Raw genomic sequence first — 23667 nt, 5'->3', positions numbered from 1 at the left:
GTCACAAGGATTAGACGCATTGTAACACGGATTTCTTTGTTCACTTTAAAGTCTTATCTCAGCCCGGCCGTTATTGTCACACGTAGTTTTCCCCGATTCAATGCCACTTTGTGCCAAATGTTACCAGCCTGGGCAAGGCGGCATTTACCTTGAAATAACACTGTGCCACTCTGATGTGAGAACTCAGCAGCTCTATTAATTCTTTGTTATTTTCCTTCTCTCCCTCTTGTGACCTTTAATGTATCGCACAGTTTTATGTCACATTGTAACTGCAAATTGTATCTTCTGTGCTTTAGAGGTTACAGATTTAAAGGGATCACAAGGTGAAGCCATTGTTTTTTTTATGGTGTTCTGCTGGTTTTAAAAAGGCAAATATAAAAAAAAGGATTTATTGGAAGAGAAATTAATCCTTTAAAAATAACATCAATGTAATTTCAAAAGTCATTTCTAATCTTTTTACATTTGCAAGTTTTATTAGAATGATCCCTGGTGATCCTGCCATAAGAGCTTGGTTTAGGCACTTCACGTTATGGGGTGACAACACTCTCTCTCTGTGTCTGCCAGTTTTGATGCTGTGTTGTCACCCTGTCACATGGGCTTCCAATGGAGACTACGAGAGGATGTTGCAACACACATTAGGTATGAATGGTCCACTGTTGTCACCATCAGGAGAAATGTCATGCAGCCATTGCTGGAGTGCATGTAGACAGGAGATGCAGGAGATGAGCAGCACTGAGATACAACAAAAGACAAAAATTCATGATAACTGTATTTTTTTTTTTTATTACATTTTTATAATATATAAAGATAAACTATGTAATATGAGGACCAACCTAATCAATTTGCATCCAATCAGGCACTACACACATGTTGGTAGACCTAAACAAAATTGTCCAATCAGGTTGTAACATCTGTGGTGAGCTTAATTGTCATCCAGTTAAGGTTTATATCTACCTTATCCTTATATTTTAGTACAAAATGACAGTATGTATGTACAGCCCCCACCCCACCCACTGATGATGTGCCGGTGCTCACCTGACACTCTCTGCGCTGCTTCAACCGGTGAAAATACCCAGCGCTTCCGGGGACAGAGGAGCATACAACCTGTCCCCACATAACAGTGCTGTAGCAATCAACTGTTAGGCCAAAGCAATGTTGCATTACAGAAGGAGTGACATTAGCGCTCCCCTTAACGCCAACACTGAGGGGGAAGGATCATCGGGAAAGAACAAACAATCTTTGGGCCCGGGGCCTTTCTACACAGACACTCACTATGACCTGAATGGACAAGACGATACTGTCTCTTTACATCTTTGTGTCACCTTCCTGACTGCACTGTCTGGCAGAGGTGTATGACTCACAGAAGTGGCTGGAACTGCAAACCCTTTAAAGGATAAGTTCACCTTTTGCAGAAATTAAAGAAAAGCATAATTAATAATATATATATACAAAATATGCATTTCTTTAATATGTGCATTCAAGCCTGGAAAGCATTGCAATTGTGATCACTCGATCGGGGCTGCAAAGCTCAGACTTCTGCACATTCTCTCCCAGGCAGTGCTCCCACTGAGGTACGGAGTTTCAGTTAGGAGAGATGGGGGAAGGACGGCTGGACTTCAAACTGCATTAAATCACCTCATACAGCGTCTAGCCGTCCTCTCTCTAGGTAGAGCTTCCCATATTCCTGCATCTACCTAGAGCGAGGACAGCTGGACACCGTATGAGGTGATTTAATGCAGTTTGAAGTCCAGCTGTCCTTCTCTCCATCTCTCCTAACTGAAACTCTGTGCCTCAGTATGGAGCTCTGCCTGGGAGAGAATGTGCTTCTGCCTGAGCTTTGCAGCCCCGATCGAGTGATCACAATTGCAATGCTTTCCAGGCTTGAATGCAAATATTAAAGAAATGCATATATTTTTTATATATTATTAATTATGCTTTTCTTTAATTTCTGCAAAAGGTAAACTTATCCTTTAACAGATGAAACAGTTCACACGGGTGTATTTGGCCATTTGAGTTCAGCTCTAACATTCACCCTCGACCGGTCAGCTATGTCACATAGCACCCCCCTGGAGTAATGACTTCTGTAACAAAGGATCTTAGTCGATAGCAGGCAGGAATACATCTCGCACCCTCCGCTGTCGTATCAGCATTTTCGGTTTGGGAAAATCACAAACCATTTCTACGCTGTCAGCTCCCTCCTCAGATTCTGACTTGATAAATAATAATTAACTCTCCTCCAAAAATGCTGACTTCTGAAGGAAAGGATTCGCTTTGCATAGCAATGAAATAAAAGTTCTGCATATCGCTGACTGCCGACACTCGACAAACATTGTTATTATTTTCTTTTCAGACCACAAATTTGTGACGAATCTCTTCCTACAGAAAAACAGTTTTCTGCACAGTGTTTCGGTAAAACGTTGGCCAGGTGACACCATGCACCGGAATTTATCTCTAAGGGCCCATTCAAACCAGATGCTGGGCGGTGTCCCGGCACAGTGCTGGAGCGCTGATCCCAGCACATCACACTTTTTTTTGTTAGAACTTTATTGAAATGTCACAAGTGACATTTAATTCAGGTCTATGGGCACAGCAGGGTGCAAGATGATTGTACTACGTCGTATCCTGCTGTGTTTAAAAAAAGTAAGGCATGCCTTACTTTTTTCAACCCACACCACCACGTTCCTACCACAACATGGTGCTGTGATTGGGCACCATCCATGACAGGGCTAATTGCCTTGTCCCGGCTGGGGCTGCGCTGGAAAAAATAGGCCAGCGCAGCTCCAACGCAGATGGTGTGAATGGACCCTTAAAGTGGATTTATAGGTAAAACTTAGCAGTTTTGGATAAAGTGAAGTAGGATTAGAACTCCTGTCAGGTTTTACTACCTTTGGAGAGATTCTTTCATTTCCTGTCTAAAAAGGTTGTCCCCAGGACAGAAAGTGAGCCACAATATCTCTAACACAGACAAAATCATACCTCCCAACTGTCCCTCATTTGGAACCCAATCCCTCTGTCCCCCTTTCCTCCTCAGTTGTCCCTCTTTTTTGTCTGATGTACAGATATCTGTGAAAAGGTTCTATTTAACTACCAAATGTGTTATTCTGCTAAAACCTTCATCTTATCTCTTAATTATCTTATTTGCTATTTTGAAAAGTCAATTAAATGAAAGGTAATTGTTAAATAAAAAATCAAAAATCTGGGTTTAACTCAGAAGGGCAAACTATGGCCCTCCAGCAGTTGAGGAACCACAAATCCCAGGAGGCATTGCAAGATTCTCACATCCACAGGAATGATTCCCAGAAACAGATTCATGATGGGTTTTGTAGTTTCACCACAGCTGGAGGCCTGGAGTTTGCCCACGCCTGGTTTAACCAATCATTTTTGCCTTAAAAATTCTTACAGGAGAACTATGGGGTCAGTGTTTTTCCCCATAGTTCTCCTTAGGGTAACGGGAGGACACAAACTATTGTCCTCCCGTTACCCTAAGCTCAGTATACCGCGAGCTACAGCTCGCGGTATACTGAGACGCTGCAGCCGGAGCGGATCCCGACGTAGATGACAGGATCCGCCCAGCTGCGTGAGTGACAGCTGGCTCTGCCTATCTAGAGGCAGAGCCAGCTGTACCCGCCCCCTCCCCCGTCCGTTCCGCCAGTCAGCGCTGGCAGATCGGAGCGGGGAGAGGGGAATCCAGCCCCTCCCCTGTCACGGCAGAGAGCCGTGACAGGATCGAGAGGTGAGCGAACCTGGTATGTGTTCTCTCACCTCCCGATCTACTGAGCCGACCTGTGACAGTCTCATTGTCACAGGTCGGCTAGAACTATGAGGTGAGTGGAAATCACTCATATCATAGTTCTCCTTTAATGGTTTGAAAAATAGGAGGCTGGAAGGTGTCCCGCTTTCTTATCACAGAAAGTTGGGAGGTATGCAGAAGTACAAATTGTAGATACTCTAAGATAGATAGATAGATAGATAGATAGATAGATAGATAGATAGATAGAGATAGATAGATAGATAGATAGAGAGAGAGATAGATAGATAGATAGATAGATAGATAGATAGATAGATAGATAGATAGATAGATAGATAGAGATAGATAGATAGATAGAGAGATAGATAGATAGATAGATAGATAGATAGATAGATAGATAGATAGATAGATAGATAGATTGATAGATAGGTAGATAGATACAGGTGAAACTCGAATAATTAGAATATCGTGCAAAGTTCATTTATTTCACTAATGCAACTTAAAAGGTGAAACTAATATATGAGATAGACTCATTACATGCAAAGCAAGATAGTTCAAGCCGTGATTTGTCATAATTGTGATGATTATGGCTTATAGCTCATGAAAACCCCAAGAACCCCAAATCCACAATCTCAAAAAAGTAGATTATTACATGCAATCAATAAAACAAGGATTGTACATAGAACAATATCGGACCTCTGAAAAGTACAAGCATGCATATGTACTCAGTACTTGGTTTGGGCCCCTTTTGCAGCACTTACTGCAATTACTTTTGCACGATATTCTAATTATTCGAGTTTCACCTGTAGATAGATAGATAGATAGATAGATAGACAGACAGACAGACAGATAGATAGATAGATAGATCGTAGCAGCGGAGTCTGAAAGAAAGAGTTAAGGTGGAGCGCAGCCGTCTCTTGTGTGCTCGGAGTGCTCTCATTAATGACACAGAAGCTCGCCGCTCTCCTGCACCGCACACACCCGGTGAATCACCGCCTTTTGTTGCCGCCGCAGTCATTTCACTTGTAGCAGAAAATGTTACAATACAGAAAAAAACAAGTCTTCCTGTTTCCACAGAAACCACAAAATGTGTTTTCCTCCACTAGGCTGGATCTTCCTTCCCATCATGAAAAGCAATTTACAAATGAGTTTGTTTCACAGGATGAGCAGCAAATTTTACACCAACGACATACAATAGAGAAGCTTTGACGCAGACTGTTAGAAGAGTGTGCAAAGTGAGCGGAGAATAGCGCAATGTGTGACACAATTCAGCGCTGCTTCTTCACAGTCCCTCCACCCACATTGGATATTTCACTTTTGGTTGGATACAGACAGCACAGTCATACATAGGGGAGAGACTATGTAATAGCACTGATGACAATGGGGGGAGGGGAGGGGGAGCAATGCACTGGTGTTAAAGGAGAACTATGGGGTCAGTGTTTTTCCCCATAGTTCTCCTTGGGGTAACGGGAGGACACAAACTAGCATCCTCCCGTCACCCTAAGCTCAGTATACCGCGAGCTACAGCCGTGACAGGATCGAGAGGTGAGTGAACACCGGTATGTTTTCCCTCACCTCCCGATCTACTGAGCCGACCTGTGACAGTCTCATTGTCACAGGTCGGCTTAGAACTATGAGGTGAGTGGAAATCACTCATCTCATAGTTCTCCTTTAAAAGTTTATTAGATTATGGAAATGCACTCTTGTAAATGAGCCCAATGGGTAACGCAGGTAAAGCTCACCTCTCATGCATGGGCCTTAGAAAAACTTGTCTCCCCCACCCTGACCCCCCAATTCTGGCTCCACCCCTTCTACCCCATTTATATGAACTTATATAAAGTTTATAAAGTATTTTGTTTTGCAGAAGCATTACAGTTAAATATCCCACTTTAAGGGCCGGTGCACACCTAGGCGACTCCTGACCACGTGACAATCATGCACATTACCACGCGGATTGCCGTGCGGTCACGGAGTCACCCAGCACAGATGATCGCGCTATGGGTGCCATTAGTTTCTAAAACAGCCGTCCGTCGTGTATCGCAAAAAAAAAAGGGACATGTACCTTTTTTCTGCGTTTGACCCGTGGATGTCACCCCACTGAAATCAATGGGGCCGCGTGGCAATCGCTGTCGGCACTTGTGCAGGACTGCGCGATCCTGGATCACTCAGGCCGGCACCGGGCCTAATAGATTTGTAATTTGAAAGCAATCAGGAAGCTTCTAATAGTATCTAGAGTTTGCTACAAAGGTGTTAAAATCAGAACACTTGTTCATTTTACTTTAAAGCTGAACTCCAGCTCTAAAAATGTATATATACATTAGAGCTGGAGCAGCCTGGAGAATGTATAAATGAGAGGATGTCTAGTATTTTTCTCAATGAATAGTAGGCATTCACTGATTGGACGAGGAGCTGTGCCGGGACATCCACCTGGGAGTTTTGGATATTTTCGCTCAACTTTGTGTGTTCCAGCTCTTCCTGTTACATTCTCCATAATACAATATAAATATAAAATCCAGCAAGAATGGTGGGAACCCCTTATAATGGGCACAGCAGGTGAGCAGACCCAGGAACTCAGCACGGGGATGGTGGGAACCCCTCATAATGGGCACAGCAGGCGTACAGACCCAGGAACTCAGCTCAGGGATGGTGGGAGCCCCTCATAATAGGCACAGCAGGTGTACAGACCCGGGAACTCAGCACAGGGATGGTGGGAGGCCCTCATAATAGGCACAGCAGGTTTACAGACCCAGGAACTCAGCACAGAGATGGTGGGGAACCCTCATAATGGGCACAGCAGGCGTACAGACCCAGGAATTCAGCTCAGGGATGGTGGGAACCCCTCATAATAGGCACAGCAGGTGTACAGACCCAGGAACTCAGCACAGGGATGGTGGGAGGCCCTCATAATAGGCACAGCAGGTGTACAGACCCAGGAACTCAGCACAGAGATGGTGGGAACCCCTCATAATGGGCACAGCAGGTGTACAGACCACAGAACTCAGCACAAGGATGGTGGGAACCCCTCATAATGGGCACAGCAGGTGTACAGACCCCTCATAATGGGCACAGCACGTGTACAGACCCAGGAACTCAGCACAGGGATGGTGGGAACCCCTCATAATGGGCACAGCAGGTGTACAGACCCGGGAACTCAGCACAGGGATGGTGGGAGGCCCTCATAATAGGCACAGCAGGTGTACAGACCCAGGAACTCAGCACAGGAATGGTGGGAGGCCCTCATAATAGGCACAGCAGGTGTACAGACCCAGGAACTCAGCACAGGGATGGTGGGAACCCCTCATAATGGGCACAGCAGGTGTACAGACCACAGAACTCAGCACAGGGATAGTGGGAGGCCCTCATAATAGGCACAGCAGGTGTACAGACCCAGGAACTCAGCACAAGAATGGTGGGAGCTCCTCAAAATGGGCACAGCTGGTGTGCAGACTCAGAAACTCAGTGCAAAGATGGTGGGAGTCCTTCATAATGGGCTGTGAAGACCCAGGAACTCAGCACAGGCTTGGTGGGAGCCCCTCATAACGGACACCGCAGGTGTGAAGACCTAGAAACTCAGTGCAGAGATCTCACCAACAGAGTCTAGAGTGATATCTGTTGTTTGTTCTCTTCAGCATCTACCAAACATGCAAATATCAGTTTTAGGTGGACTGGCCCTTTAATACAGCCTTTTATTTCCCTTGGACAGGTTCACTTCATATAAGCCTGGTAAACATTTGATCTCTTCTTACTTAATAGAAAATTACTTTTGCTCTTCACTGTTCCCTCACTGGGTTCTAAATAGGTGAATGTCTTTTTTTCTCCGAGGTAACCCAATTATAGAAGATGCAGAGAGAAAATAGTATTAAAAGAAAAAAGAAGAGTATTTCCAGGGTCCGCTTGCCAATTCGTGAAAGACAGTCAGCTACTCAATTATCTAAAAACGGTCATCCAATCTGCCTCTCGGTGGGGAGAACTGCCAAGTCCCAGACTGCCGGGACCTACAAATTAGGCGCATTGGAGAGACGGCACTTAGCGGCCTCTTAAGCCCTGGCCTCTCGGAGGAGAAGAGATCCGAGATGAGTTTTCCAATCAGCGAGGTGAAGAATTGATTTCACGATTTGTCTTGTTAGGTGATGGATGACAAATGACATTCACCGAGCTCGGCCAAACAAAATGGCCTTTTTTTGGGGGGGAAAGGTGTGTGTGACATTTCCAGATGGAACTTTAATATTTAATTTTTATAGAGGTTAGATTGTATCTAATTGTATTTTTTTTAGTTTTGGACAGAGTGGTGAATGGTCAAAAGAGCCCCTGTCACATTTTTACTGATACCATTTATATCAGAGGTATGAAAACTCTGGCCCTCCAGCTGTGGTGAAGCTAAAACAACAAGTCTCATCATGCCTCTGCCTCTGGGAGTCATGCCGGTGGCTGTCAGAGTCTTGCAATGCCTCATGGGACTTAGTTGCATCACAGATGGTCACGTGTCCTAGTTACATGTGCCAAAATTCCAGGAAGTAAAGGGAAATCTAGTAGATCATTTTAGATTGTAAGCCCTCACGAGCAGGGCCCTCCTTACCGTCTTGTCTTGAATTTGTATTGTGATTGTAATGTCTTCCTTACAGTGACGTGACAAGGGGGGTGCAGGGGGGCCCGCACCCGGGTGACACCATTGGAAGGGTGACACCAAAATGACTCACAGTCATTTTGGTGTCACCCCCCTCTGAAAAGTCGGCCGCTCGGTCATGGACCGAACGCCCAAAAGTATCAGGAGAGAGGAGGGGACCCGGCGGCATACCTTATCCCGCCGGGTGACTGTCCCCTCCTCTCTCTGCCGGCGTCCACCACCAAGATGGCCGCCGGCAGGTATCAGACGTCATCGTGCACGCGCGTGGTGAAGTCACGCGCAGTGACGTCTCGGCGTGGTGACACTCGGTTACCGATCCGGGTGTCACCCAGCCTCGGGACGCCCCTGCTTCCTTATATTGTAAAGCGCTGCCAAACTGTTGGCGCTATAGAAATCCTGTATAACTTTAGTAAGATGCCCTTAGTAAAAATGGCCACTGTGAGAAGACTGGGGAGGAAAAGAAAAATAACGTATGTAAAGAATAAAAAGCTGACAATTATCTAGAAGAATCTGTGTGTAGATTGTCATTACTAAACATTTCTAAATGAGTATTTGTTGTAAATTCTAAGACAAGGGTAAAGTTCCTTTGAAAAATTTTCTCTCACTTCCTGCTGTGGCTATGGGACAGGAAGTGAAAGCTGTATATTGTAAAGCCCTACTATATCTAAGATGAAAAAAAAAATGAGTTTGGACTTTATACATTTTAAAGCTGATCTCCAAGAAAATAACACAATTGAAATGCTCATATTTGAACTGTTCTCTCTGCCACAAGATTTGTAACTCTGTCTGGCCACTTTTGTGATCCATACACCTTGGCACAGCCAAGCCTACTGCTAGCAAGCAAAAAAACTTTTGAAACAGGTTTAAACTTACCTGTGTCTTTGCTGCGCACTCCTGTCCGAACATCTGAAGAGTCTCGGGCGGCCGCAAAGGATCTTGGGGCGGGCGCATGCGCAATTCAGATGTTTGGCTGGAAGATGAGGAGAGACACAATGTAAGTATATGGAGCAGTGTGCACCCGCACAGACTCCGTGGGACATGAGAGAAGATGAGGACAGAGGAGCCAGCGCCGGATTTCCCACAAGGCCACCGAGGCCCGGCCTTTGGGCAGCACGGAGTAGAGAGGAAGCAAGGGGGTGGGATTCCTATATCCCGACACCTGGGACATGTTTTATTCTACATTTAGCCCTGCTTGGGGGAAGCAGGGCTAAATGTAGAGCGGGGAAGCCGCTGCTCGTTTTGTACAAGTGATCTCGGCAATGTCGCTGATATCACTTGGATGCAGCCTGCAGGTCTGTCCCATGCGTCACCGTGGGGAGGGGGGGCGCATTGAGGAACCTGGCCTTGGGGCAGCAGAGAGAGTAAATCCATCCCTGATCGGAAACCCACACCAGCGCTAGAGGGACAGCTAAAAACTACAGGAAAGAAGAAGATCGTATTAAGAGGCATCATTTAAGGTATGTCCTTACATTAACACTGTGGGGGGAGGGGGAAACAATCCTTTAATGTCACTTTAAGGTATACAGTGGTGTCACCTCCCTGCCCACAGTCTGCTGACTGGACAACAAAGGGGCAGAAATACACTCTACTCACTGTACATGGCCCTGATTGGCTCCTAGAGTTGTCTCTCCTCCTTGCAGTCTGAGGGCTGTGCAGGAGTGACAGGAGGCTAATACCAAGACAGATTCAAATACTAATACTAGCTGTCTGTACAATTACATTTAATTATATTTTCATGTATTAATTAATACATGACAGAGCACACTGGCTTACCAAGTGACAGTTAAACTTTGCTCCAACCTATAATAGAGCGACTTCTGATCCTGCTTCTTGATTGGATGGAGATAATTGTGGGTGACCCCTGTGGGTGACCCCTGTGGGAAATAGACTCAGGACCCCAGCGCCGGAATTGAAAGCTTAGGTCTTCCCATCTGAAAGGGTCGGAAAAAACTGTCTGGACTTCTCATAGTAACCAATTAGCAATTGCTTCATCAACCACAGACAATGACAGAATGTAATTGGATGAAAGGATCTGAACAGCCCGTCTTTCACTTTAAGGGCTTGTTTACACCAAGGCTGTGCGTTAATTGCACCGTTCCTTGTGATTAATGCATGCTACTGCACAATGCACCTACCGTGTGTTGCTGTGTGGACGGTGCGTTGCATTGCCATTCATTTGAATGGCACCTCAAACGTACTGTACCTCCCGCCCGCAATGTGCTCGACCACAACAATAATGTTGTGAGTTGTGGTGTAACAAAAAAAAAGTAGTGCATGCATTTGGGGTGCCATTCAAAATTGATGGCAACGCAACGCACCTCCCACATAGTTCCACACAGAAGGTGCATTGTGCAGTATTGTGCATTAATCACAAGGAACCGTGCAATTAACGCTCGGCCTCGGTGTGAACGACCCCTTAAACTTCCCTCAATGGGCCTTATGTATCAAACCTGATTGAGCACAGCAGGTACCAGTGGCGTAACAATCACCATAGTGTCCCAGACGGCCGCTATGGGGCCCAGGGCACATTCCTGATGCCCTGCGGGCCGTCTGGGTCGCTGCTGGCTGTCAGTGATCTGTGCAGCGGCGCGTTCCTCTCCACAGCCGCTGCTGAGTCAGTGAGAGCCAGCAGCGGCGGTGGAGCAGGCTGGACCCAGCAGTGGAGGAGAAGGCAGGGCCCAGGGTTGGCATCAGAGGAGGAGGCGTGGCCCAGCAATGGGGGGAGGGCCGGGCGACGGGCGGCGGAGGCGGGGCTCATCACCGGCAGTGGAGGAAGAGGAGGTGGACAGGTAAGGAGTGTGACCAGCCCACCTAAGGGTGACCCTGCAGAGCCCACCTTAGAGAGTCTATGGTGGGCTCTGCCGGGTCACCCTTGGGTGGGCTGTGTGGGATCTCAATTGGGCTCTGCAAGGGGTGTAACTAGAGATCAAAGGGGCCCCATACAAAATTTGGCTATGGGGCCCTGTGATTTCTAGTTACGCCCCTGGCAGGTATTGTGCATTAGTCACACGGAGCCATGGGATCACTGCATGTCCTTGGAGAGATCGGGCCCTGTAGCAAATGTCTACAACCTCGGAGTGACCTGCGCCAGCATTGTGTGAGCGGTGAATTTACCTTTTGTCCTCAGGTAAAGCAGGAAACCAGAAAACAGGTGAAAGTCACTGAGGGGTGACGGCACCTAGAATAGGCCGAGAAAACTTTTTTTGTGTCTAAAGACGCAGATACAAAGAGATAAAAAGCTGACACTCCATGTATTGCATAACCAGCTCAGCCGTGATGTCTCTATTCACATATCTATCAGCCTCAGGGGCTATTCTGAAAATAGCTGCAGTTTAAAGTGGATACATCCTTATAAATAATATATTAATGTTGATTGCATACATGCTCACTAATGTCATTGTGACATTTCCAGGTATTACCTCTCTCAGCGATCACAGTGCTCCCCCTGATGATGCTGCCATCTGCTTCTATCTCTACAAGGACAGAGCCATCTTTGTTCAGGAATCATCCAGGGTCACCATCTACTTCATGGACTCAGATGCTCACAGATGACACAACCACTTTAAAGGAGAACTATGAGGTGAGTGCTTTTCACTCACCTCATAGTTCTGGCCGACCTATGACAATGAGACTGTCACAGGTCGGCTCAGTAGATCGGGAGGTGAGCGCACATATACCGGCGTTCGCTCACCTCTCGATCCTGACACGGCTCTCTGCTGTAACAGGGGAGGGGCTGGATTCCCCCCTCCCCGCTCCGATCCGCCAGCGCTGACTCACAGCAAACTAATGGCATCATCTCAGCCTAGGCAAAGCCACTACCTGAAGCTCAATTTTTTTTTAACAGGCAATCAAAGATGGATTTTTATTGATGAAAGGCAGAGCTTTTCCAAAAACGGATTCCTTTGTAGTAAGTTGTGACATGTTATGAATATTCATGCAGAATGTATTTGACCTGAATGAGAAAAAATGCTTGATTCCTCATCCGTGCTTGTTGGAACTTCTTGCACAGCCTCACTGAGAAAGACAAGCACACAGTCTCATATGCATGTTGTATATGGCTTGGAGAACAGGAAGGAAGCCACAGCTGTATTCTCTACCCTATTCTATACAACAGAGTATATACCATAGATAACAGAACTTATAAACACTGCCATCAAGTGACCGAAATTGTATACTGCAGAATTTGTTGCTATAAACACAGTAATGTGTATTCTAACAATGCTGATCAGCGTGCATGGGGGAATCCCCCTCACCAGGTTACTGTAGTCGGACAGTGGTGGGTGTGCTGCTGTCAGAACTCCCAACAGTGACTGCAGCTGACTGACTTTGCTTCTTCAACAAAAGTCAATTGAAAAGTCAACTTTTATTGAACAGGAGGGTCCTAAGGGGGCCACAATCTGGTCGAATTGGGTTAGCAGGACTAATCCAAGCATTACTAGCGATTGGCTTGCCCCCAGATAAATGTTACCGTTCTTACTCTACATAGTTTAATTGTTAGTCAATTATTAATAATATTACTTTAGGCTTTTCTGCTTCACTTGCTAGATATAATGGCTGCATCTCTTCCTGCCAGGACACAGAGAAAAACAGCCTGCCAGCTCAGCAGTGCGGGCTCCTTCAGCTCCCATGGCACACCTGGATGGGCTGGTTTATATTGAGGTAGCAGAGGGTGCCTGTGGGGGTAGAAGGTCTGGTAGACCGACTCGGTGACTGGTCCACAGCAGTTATGCCACTGCCTAGTAACGCAAGATGCTGACACAGGTACAGTTGAAGAGGGAGAGCAGGTTGCAATCAGGTGACAGCCATCAATCAGGACAGTTGCTGAGCTGTTGTAACTTGTGCCAGATTTAGGCCCCATTCACACCTATGCGTATTGTAATATGCGCGTCTGTCGCGTGACCGTCACGCGGTTTTTTTACCGCGATTCGCGGTAAAAAAGTCGCGCGACCGTATCGCGATTCCAAAGGCTACTTGGCAGTATCCAAATGGAAAACGCCCTACAAAACGGACCAATACGCAGCAAAAACGCTCCGGGACCTTTTCATGCGTGGGCCGTTTTGTAGTGCGTTCGGGACGGGTGGAAATACGGACAGGTGGGAACGATACCATTGACTACAATGCTATTTATTTTTTGACCGTTTTGTAGAGCGTTCATCGAGCGTAGGACGCGCTACAAAACGGTCAGGTGTGAATGGGGCCTTACAGGAATGACAGGGCTGAGGGGGGCCCTGGGGTTTGCATGCTCTGCACAGTGATCACATGACCTCCCCATGAGATCTGTCCCTATATTGAGGCAGCTTGAGGTAGTTGCCGCAGGCGGCATCTTGTTGGGGGACAGCTGCGTGGTGGTGGTGGTGGTGGGGCAGCCACAGCATTCCAGGTTGCTAAAAGCTCCTAGCAACCTGTGACGCCCTGTGTGGCTTCCCGCCCAGCTCACTGATGTCACCAGTTGCCATGAACTGAGTGGGACACTCTGGCTTGCATCCTGCTGAGCTATTGACAAACAGTGACGTCAGCGAGCTGGGTGGATGACGGCGTGGTCCAACATCAACCCCCCCTCTCGCGCCCTGAAGGGCAAATCCCCCCACAAGAGCACATCGCCTCAGGCAGCGAATATCTCAGGGACGGCCCTGGCCCCCATAATTACTTTTTATTGCATTTTTGGGCCACATACCCATCAGAAGATCATCTGGTGCTCTGGAAGGCCAGTTCAACCCTGTATACAGATCACCAGTAGAGGGATTATTTACAAAACTGCACTGGAAAAAAACAATTAATAGAATATGGAACAGCAAGCAAGTGCAAATCACAGAGCATAATGAATTAGCAAAATAGAATAGAGGGAATTTATCAAAAGTGGAGCAGAGAGAATCTGGAGCAGTTGCTCATGGCAACCAATCAACTTCTCTCTCCAGTTTGCTCGGGTAAGATTTGAAAATGAGAGATAGAAGCCGATTAGTTATGCAAATCTACTCCAGATTTTTTCTGCTCCAGTTTCGATAAATTCCCCTCAATGAGTAAAAATGCAGATAATTATGAGATATTTAAGTCCTATGTAAGATGCAGAGAAGGAAAGGTTGTGTGGAGCAGTCAGGAACTTCGCATGGTCTGTCCTGGGAATTCTGGAAGCTCTGCGGAGCGCAGAGGAAACTTTCTACAATGTATCCAGCAGCAGGGAGGAGGGGGAGTGGGCGGGGAGGAGAGAATGGAAGGGGAGGGGCTGTCCACTCTCGAGGACGTCTCAGGGGAAAGGCGGGGTCACTCGGTGAAAGGGGCGGGGAAAGGGGGCGGAGCTGTGCTCTCCCGCATTGACACTGTAGAGTGCGGCCAGCACAGAGCGCAGTGATCCTCCTCCTCCATCACACAGTCCGGCGACGCTCCAACTTCTCCAACTAACTTTCCTCGTACTGGATCCCCGGGATCTGCCCAGGATTACACCGAGATCCAGACCCCGCACACTACTCCGCCCGATCCCTCCATTGTGGAGCCCCGAGGGAAGGGATCCCCCAGCATCCGGACTGCGGATTCCACAACTGTGAGTAACCCTGAGCTGTGTGTGAGCTGAACTCCCCTCACTGTGCCCCAGCCTGAGATTGTATCAGTGCTGGCTTCACTGAGTGCACCCCCCAGGGTAACATTATGTCAGTGCTGGCTTCACTGTGTGCACCCCCCAGGGTAACATTATGTCAGTGCTGGCTTCACTGTGTGCACCCCCCAGGGTAACATGTCAGTGCTGGCTTCACTGAGTGCACCCCCCAGGGTAACATTATGTCGGTGCTGGCTTCCCTGAGTGCACCCCCCAGGGTAACATTATGTCGGTGCTGGCTTCCCTGAGTGCACCCCCCAGGGTAACATTATGTCAGTGCTGTTTTCACTGAGTGCACACCTCTAGAGTAGCATTTGTGTCTGTGCTGACTTCACTGAGTGCACCCCTCTAGGGTAACATTGTGTCTGTGCTGACTTCACTCAGTGGACCCCCAGTATTATATTGCAGCAGTGCTGTTTTCTCTGGGTGCACTTATATTTGTTGTATCAGTGCTAGTCCCAATGTAACACTACATTGTTGGTACAGGGAAGTCCCTGAGTGCACCCCTTGTGCCACCCACTGTCTGTACTCCCTGGAGTGGACCCTCCTGTTTTCTGAGCTTGACTGTGGTGTATTCCAGTGAGTGGCCCTCATACGTCAGGCAGTACTCTTTGGGACCCCCAAGTCTTTGGTTTTGTGTCTGTGTACACTTGTATCAGAATCGTTTCCACTCCACAGATTGACACACAAGTGTTTGCAGTCCCTGTGTCCTTCCATATCAGTCTGCCTGCACTGACTGGCCCTCTACTGCCCTGATTGGACCCCTAAATCATTCTGCCGCTCTCTAAGTGCAGAACCCTGTAACCCACTTTCCAATGTCCTACTGAGCTGTGTGCCCCGTACTGCACCCACAAAAATCTATTCCTGTTCAATACACTTAATACTGCCCCCTTCCAAAATGGATTGCCTGGACTATATTCCTCCTTCTGTACCCAAGAACAAAGTGCCTGAAGTCTACTTCCTTCACTGTAACCCCAAAATAAAGTGAGTAATACTCCTCATACTGTACCCCACCAAACTGAGCAGGGGCTATATTCCTCACATTGTACCCCACCAAACTGAGCAGGAGCTATACTCACCCCACCAAACTGAGCAGGAGCTATACTCCTCACACTGTACCCCACCAAACTGAGCAGGAGCTATACTCCTCACACTGCACCCCACCAAACTGAGCAGGAGCTATACTCCTCACGCTGCATCCCACCAAACTGAGCAGGAGCTATACTCACTGCACCCCACCAAACTGAGCAGGAGCTATACTCCTCACATTGCATCTCACTGCATACTGGCTGAATGATAAATAGTAGCTCCTCCAGACAGTATGCCTAGACTGTACTTCTGACTAATGCAGAACGAGCTCCTATGTACTGTACTCTGAAACGGAGCACATCTATGAGCTATACTCCTCACACTGCACCCCACCAAACTGATCAGGAGCTATACTCCTCACACTGCACCCCACCAAACTGAGCAGGAGCTATACTCCTCACACTGCACCCCACCAAACTGAGCAGGAGCTATACTCCTCACATTGCATCTCACTGCATACTGGCTGAATGATAAATAGTAGCTCCTCCAGACAGTATGCCTAGACTGTACTTCTGACTAATGCAGAAAGAGCTCCTATGTACTGTACTCTGAAACGGAGCACCTATATTGTGTTCAGTGACTGCACCACCAGAATGGTACTCATTCTACTCCTCTACCTGTCTGTAATAATATAGGTATATTCTACTCCCCTACCTGTTTATAATATATATACATTCTGCCCCCAAACCTGTTTATATAATATAGCTAAATACTCATCTACCTAATTATTATAATATAGCTCTTTATTACAGCCCTACCTGTCTATTATAATATGTACCGGTATATATTCTACTCCCTTTCTGTTTATATTAATATGGTTACATTCTACTCATCTACAATAATATAGGTACATTCTATTCAGATTCCAACCTAATCAGTGTTTCAGGGTGTTCAGGGTTAGACACACTACCTATACATGGTCCCCCATGACTGGACCTCCTTTGAGGTGCCCATGTTGACAGTGGCTCTGTAAAAGCATTGTTGCGTTGTCCTGCTGTACCCCCAATGCATCTGAATTGTACAAATGAGGGCTGGTTCACACCAGCCCCATTAGGCAACATTGCCCAGTGCAGTCCCAATGCACAGATGAAACTAAAAACCGATCTATGTCGGTGTTCCAGTATGATGCACCTCCTGTGTGCAACCAGCTGACTGCCCTAGCTGTACATGACCTATTCTCCCCAGAAAATCCTTCCCAGTAATATTGTGTCTAAACCCTGTTACATCAACCATAATCCTATTTAATCAAGTTTAAGCCACATGTATGCATACCTATTTCTGCAGTTATGTCCTGCTGGGACTTGTTGTACCCTACAGGTTACTGATTGAGCTGTCATTGCCACCTGGAAATAGGCCATAATATATTCTCTTTATACCAGGGGTATAAAACATTGGTTTTGTAGAGCTACAAGTCCCATGAGGATCATCTAACTCTGACACCCTCAGGCATGACTCCTAGAGGGACAATCGGATTTGTAGGTGCACCACAGCTGGATTGCCAAGGTTGCCTACCCCTGCTCTATATGATGGCAGCAATTCAGACCCCAAACAGTATTAAGCATAACCTGTGTGTTTCCACTTCAACGCTACCACTGAGAATTGAGAGATACAAAGGAACCATAATGAATATGTATATGATTATATATAGTGTATTCCTCCATTGATGTACGCACTTCTCTTTTCCCTGCGTTGCTCTGTCCCATCTTGCCCAAAAGGCACGATCACCTTTCCACCTGATGAACTACCAGTGCCAGCTAGTGCTGGGCTAATTCAGACTTGTACTGCTGTATGGCTTCTATTTCCGTCCCCTCTTGTAAGGCTGCCGAGCGACATAATTGTCTTTATTGTATAACAAACCGGCATAGCTGCGAGTGTTCTCAAATACCTTCCAGGGACACAGCAGCCAAACACTATTAAATGACAGGAAACACAATTATATCCTTTAAACTGAAATGTAAACTTAATTTGGATGCGTCTATAAATATACTGTGCAACTCATATTAACATGGCAACAGCGTCGCAAAATAATTTGAATGTTGTCATTTCTGAAAACCTGATGTCATTGAGATTTCAGCTCAGGGCACAGGAAGTAACGAGGACGTTGGATTTCTGGCAGAATCATCAGGTACTTGCGGAAAATGTACTCAAACGAATGCAGCCGCCACTTCTAAGGACTGGTATGCTGCAATACATAGGATTTTAGTTTTTAGGTACCCTTTTGGCTGGCTTTAGTACTTGTCTCAGAACAAGTAATGCAAATAAGCAAAGGTTGAGAAAAGTTAGAAGTCCCTATTTATGTACCTTACTGAGTCTACTGAGACCAATGAGTAAAGCTGGCCATACACCTTACAACCATCGCACGACTTTTGTCGTGCGATGGTTGCAAGGTAATTAAAAGCTAGTACGATCTGCCCATCTTGGTACAGGCCGATCGTATTTGCGACCATCGCGAGCCCGCCCCCCTGAGGGGAGGGCTTCTGATGATTGCAGTGCTGAGCGGGCAGTGTGCGCTTGCCCACACCGGCCTGTTTGGCATTTGTCTTCCAAGCACGCCACTAACTATTTTCGGCGGGTTTTCGAGCGTACAGTAGAAGCGGTCGCACGCCTTCCACACACCTGACTATCAAACGATCGCGGGGTCACCCGCGATTATCGTACGATAATCGGCAGGTGTATTGGCACCTTAAGCATGACAGCCAGATATTTAGTGTTTTTGGAAGGATAGCATACCGTACAAGCCCACATAGTTTTTAAAAAATCAATTTTGTCGGGGTCTTTGGTTGTGAGATCCCGCCACTTGGCTTCCGAAATCTGCACACCTATCGTTTCCTTTACAAGCTGGTCCTGTTGTTCATGTTGCCTCGAAAATCGCGTTCGGCCGAATTCAGACATTTGCATAGCAGTACCACGTGATGACGCAGATGCTTCACCCATGTACTGTACTGCGTGCCACGGCGCCTTTCATTCTGAATGTCTCCCCAACGCATCACATAACTGATGCATCAAAACAAACCTGTGTCTAGCACACCACAAAGCACGGAACCATCTGTTCACTGTGGTGCGTTAGGGCCAGTTTACATCATGTGCTTTAGAGCAGGTTCACACCATTTTCCGGACCAGGTCTGGTCTGGAAAAAGGTGTGAACTTGCCCGCAGTTCCAGTGCATTCCAGACCAGAGTAAATGAGACATGCAGTATTTTTCTGGTGTCGTCTGGAAGGACTGAGCTGGTGTGAACAGAGGCCAGAAATAGCATAGGGATACATTAGGGTGCATTTTGGATCCAGAAACAATCTGTTCTGGTCTGGAGATGATGTGGTGTGAATGGGCCCTTAATGCACAGTAAAGTTACGCGCCTTGTATGGAGAAGCCCGTTCATTAGGAATGGCCCACAATGCATGTAAAATGGTGCCTGTTCCATTTTTAAAAAAACGCACAGATCATTGACATCTCTGCGTTGTGTTGCGTTAGAACGTACTCGTGCTGGCGTGCTATTCACAAAGACACCAGACTTTGGTACATACCTTGCTGTGTGTTTGTGGTACCCTAAATCAGCCCTTAAAGTGTGGGTGTACTTTGTGGCGCTTTGGAGGCCAATTCAAAATTGAGTGGGCTGCCCCACCTTGATGCACATTAATGTCGGTGCAGTTATATGAATTAATCCCAAAGATCTAAGACCCCAGTGGGCATCTCAGTCTGCAAGATCCCTTCTGCATGTACTGTCCCTTTAACAGCATGCATGCCCGCCTGTTTGTTTTCCTGCCCCAGCAGGAAATAGTGGATTGTTTGTTGCTGCCGTTGTGAAAAATGTTTTTCCAGCGCTGTCTTGCTGCAACTTTCACCCAGCGTTTCGTTTTGCCAGAGCGTGTTTGTTTATATGTCGTGTTTTGTGGCATCTGCTGTCTGCAGTGCAATCCTTCTATCCACCGTCCTGGTAATCTCGATCTGCTCAGGATTGGGGGGGTTTTAATCCCTCAAGATCGACTGATCCTTAACCCTTTCAGGGACAGCTTGATCTGAGCTCCATGCATCTCAGCTGTGTCGAGGGATTCAATACCCTATTAAGTTTTGTAGTTGCCTAATTCCTTTCTGATTTATAACGGAGATTTTGCATTAAATGCGGCATTAGTTGCGCCCCGTTATCTGGAATTGGGGCATTGCACTGGAATAGGTGTGAATCATAGTACAGAGGATGTGAATCATTATACTTTCATGTGATTGCTGCTTGCCTCTGCAGTATGGCAGACTTTGTCTAGGCAGAGGGCACTGCAGCTTGTACCAAGCCAGAAAAAAAAACTGCCAAGCGTATAATCTTCAGAACAACACAGATTTTATTTTATTTTTTTATAAGTATTCCCACGACCAGCCTTCACCGCCGCCACGTCAAGTCGCTCCAGACCACGCGATGGATGGAGTTTACAGGGCTGGGATGCATAATTAGGCCAGCAAGCCCGCCTTTTGTGTATTTTTTTTTTTTTTTTTCTCTCTTGATTGAATTATTTTGTTTGTGAAATAGGGCCAGGGATTTAATTAAAGGGCCTCTGAACTTGGTCACGGTAGACACGTATTAGTTTGTGTAAGTGGGCCATGTTGACTAAGCTGTTTTTTAGGATCTGTTTACTGGAAGTGCTTAAAGGGACCACACTGTCCATGTCTGGAAAGTTTAGAAATTAGGCTGATTGCAAGTTGTCTTGCTGTAGCTGCCTATCTGTTTTAACATGTTTCTGTCCTTTATTGGTATATCTATTGTACAGATCAAAAAATTAGAAGCCTGCTTCAGTGGTCTCTCTGATGCTCATATGGCCATTGGCTGTGGACACGGGTCAGAATGGACACCCTGACCGGTCTGCGACTACGCAGCCCCATACGCAACAAACTGCGATGCACTGTGTGTTCAGACTCCTTTCTATCAGAGCCGGCATTAACTTTTTCAGCGCTTGCCCATCTTTTTTCTTCTTCCAACACATCAACTTCAGGGACAAAATGTTCACTCGCTATCTAAAACATCTCACCCACTTCCAGGTGTCATTGTAACAAGATAATCTGTTTTTTTCACTTCGCCTCTCTGTGGTCATAATGTTTTGGCTGATTGGTGTATAGTAACGTGTATGTAAAGCCCAAACTTTTTTTTTTTTGTTCTGTCTGTGCCCCGTTGAGGGGATTTTCCCTGTCTTGCTGTTCTGGTGACAACACTAAAATGTTAGACTTCCCATCATTTTCCGTAGTAGGGAAACAAGTACCCAAACAACTTGAATCTCCTCAGTAAACACAGTGAGGGGAATTTATCAAAACTGGAGCAGACAGAATGTGGAGCGTTTGCCCATGGCAACCAATCAGCCTCTCTCTTTTAGTTTGCTCAGGTAAGATTTGAAAATGAGACAGAGAAGCTGATTGGTTGCAGTGCAAATCTACTCCAGTTTTGATAAATTCCCCTCAGAGCGCGACAAACCCTAACGGGGATTCCAACCCTTGCTTGCTGTACTTTAAGTGCTTTGTAAAACAAATCCAGGTATTTGGTAAAATATTTACCTAAACTTTCCTATTTTGTTTTGATTGCCCTTTGGTCCCCCGATACAAACTATGATCCAGAATAATAAATCCGTTGCAAATTAACAACAAACCCATGTTTCCCTTAAAAGGTGCTTTATATTTGGACGATACAGAATTACAAAACGGTACTTTGAAAAGATTTCTTCCAAAAGGCCTCCAAAGTTTTAGCTAGAGCTAAACGGATTCGGGTTACATAAAAGGCTTCTAACTGGCTGTGTGACCTCAGCTATTCGGGTGGGTCTGATTCTCCCAATTAAAGATGGATTACTGCCACGGGATCTAAGTGGGTCAGAAATGTAACAGCAGAAAGTTTTGAGTGATATTGCAGGATGGAAAGTACCAAATGCCAGAAAATGTGATTAGAATGTCCACTGCGGACCATAGAGCTAGAGAACTATTTAAAGTGAAAGTTCATCCTAGAATGACTCTATGAGCATTAAACCACAATACAACACGCGTACCTAGATAAATATGTAGCACCGTGCCTGACTTCAGTCTGTGCTCTGGATTAATGTTGGAAACTGACGGCCATTTACCATTGACAAGTAGCTAGAAGTATTTCACAGCCAGGCTTTGCAATCACAAGACATTGATAGCATATGGGGGGGTTAACATGATGGTCAGGTAGCGTAAATCTTTAGACATAGAGGTCAGCGTCAACTGACTACATGGCAGGTTTGTTTCAAAGTGAATCTGTGCTTTGCCCATGCACACATGCCATGGCCAGTATGAGGAGCTCCCACCTTCCCCAAGTTCCCAGGTCTGCATACCTGCTGTGCCCATTATGAGGGGCTCCCACCATCCCTGTGCTGCGTTCCTGGGTCTGCTCACCTGCGGTGCCCATTATGAGGGGATCCCACCATCCCTGTGCTGCGTTCCTTGGTCTGCTCACCTGCGGTGCCCATTATGAGGGGCTCCCACCATCCTAGTGCTGCGTTCCTGGGTCTGCTCACCTGCGGTGCCCATTATGAGGGGCTCCCACCATCCCAGTGCTGCGTTCCTGGGTCTGCTCACCTGCTGTGCCCATTGTAAGGGGTTCCCATCATCCCTGTCCTATGTACCTACTCTGCTTAGGTCCCAGGTCTGCATGCCTGCTTTGCCCATTATGAGGAGCTCTCAGCATTCCTTATTTTATATTATGGAGAATGTAAGAGGAGGATGGGTACACACAAAACTCCCAAGTGGACAAGATCAGAGCTGGGAATAACAGCAAGAAAATATCTCTTTTTAAGCATCCAAGAAGCCAGGGGCTGACTTGGCCCACCAGACTCCACCTAGCCCTTTTCTGATCATTTTCACATTCTAACAAGGTGTAGAAATGGACATGCTTTTGCTTGTTTATGTTCCATATGTGGCAAGACCATGCCAGCTTCTGTTGCAGGATCAGGGTTTCTGTTTTTCTGACCAAATATACAGTCATGGCCAAAAATATTGGCACCCTTGCATTTCTGTCAGATAATGCACCACTCTGCGCAGAAAACTGTTGCAATGACAAATGTTTAGGCATTCTCATGTTTATTTCTTTTGCTTGTATTGGTATGACACAAAAAAAATGGACTGCACAAAATTAATGGCACCCTCAAATAATATTTGGTAGCACAGCCCTTGGGGAAAAAAATAACTGAAATCAATGAGTTTCTTACACCTCTCTACAGGAATTTTGGACCACTCTTCTTCCTCCGACTGCTCCAGGTCTCTCAGATTGGAAGGGTTCCTTTTCCCAACTGCTGATTTGAGATCTCTCCACAGTGGCTCTATGGGATTTTGATCTGGACTCCTTGCTGGCCAGTCCACGTACCTCCAGCACTTTGTCTGAAACCATTTCTTGGTGCTTTTTGATACTTTGGTGGTCTTCAGATTTCATAATGACATGCACACAGCCAAGACATCCAGTGCCTGAAGCAGCAAAGCAACCCCAAAACATCAGTGACCCTCTACCATGTTTGACTGTAGGGATTGTATTTTTTTTTCTTTTAAAGGCCTCATTTCTTTTTCTGAAAACAGTAGAATGATGGGCTATACCAAAAAGTTGTCATTTTGTTTCATCTGTCCACAGCACATTCTCCCAAAAA

At 46.3% G+C, this 23667-nt stretch overlaps 2 protein-coding genes across 2 annotated transcripts in view; one reads left to right on the top strand and one right to left on the bottom strand.

Moving 5' to 3' along the window:
* Window positions 1-11606, bottom strand: part of LMNTD1 (lamin tail domain containing 1) — a 99627-nt gene extending 88021 nt beyond the window's left edge. Inside the window, exon 1 of the mRNA XM_018556069.1 lies at window positions 11487-11606. The gene's annotated coding sequence lies outside the window, so the exon portion shown is untranslated. The remainder of the gene's footprint in view (window positions 1-11486) is intronic.
* A 3251-nt stretch (window positions 11607-14857) lies between these two features.
* RASSF8 (Ras association domain family member 8) overlaps window positions 14858-23667 on the top strand; it is a 69793-nt gene continuing 60983 nt past the window's right edge. Inside the window, exon 1 of the mRNA XM_018556074.1 lies at window positions 14858-14907. The gene's annotated coding sequence lies outside the window, so the exon portion shown is untranslated. The remainder of the gene's footprint in view (window positions 14908-23667) is intronic.

This window comes from Nanorana parkeri, unplaced genomic scaffold, assembly GCF_000935625.1.
Source record: "Nanorana parkeri isolate BGI_ZX_2015 unplaced genomic scaffold, ASM93562v1 scaffold224, whole genome shotgun sequence".
Taxonomy (NCBI): Eukaryota; Metazoa; Chordata; class Amphibia; order Anura; family Dicroglossidae; genus Nanorana; species Nanorana parkeri.
The sequence above is the reverse complement of the archived record's forward strand: the minus strand, read 5'-3'. Positions and strand labels throughout refer to the sequence as shown.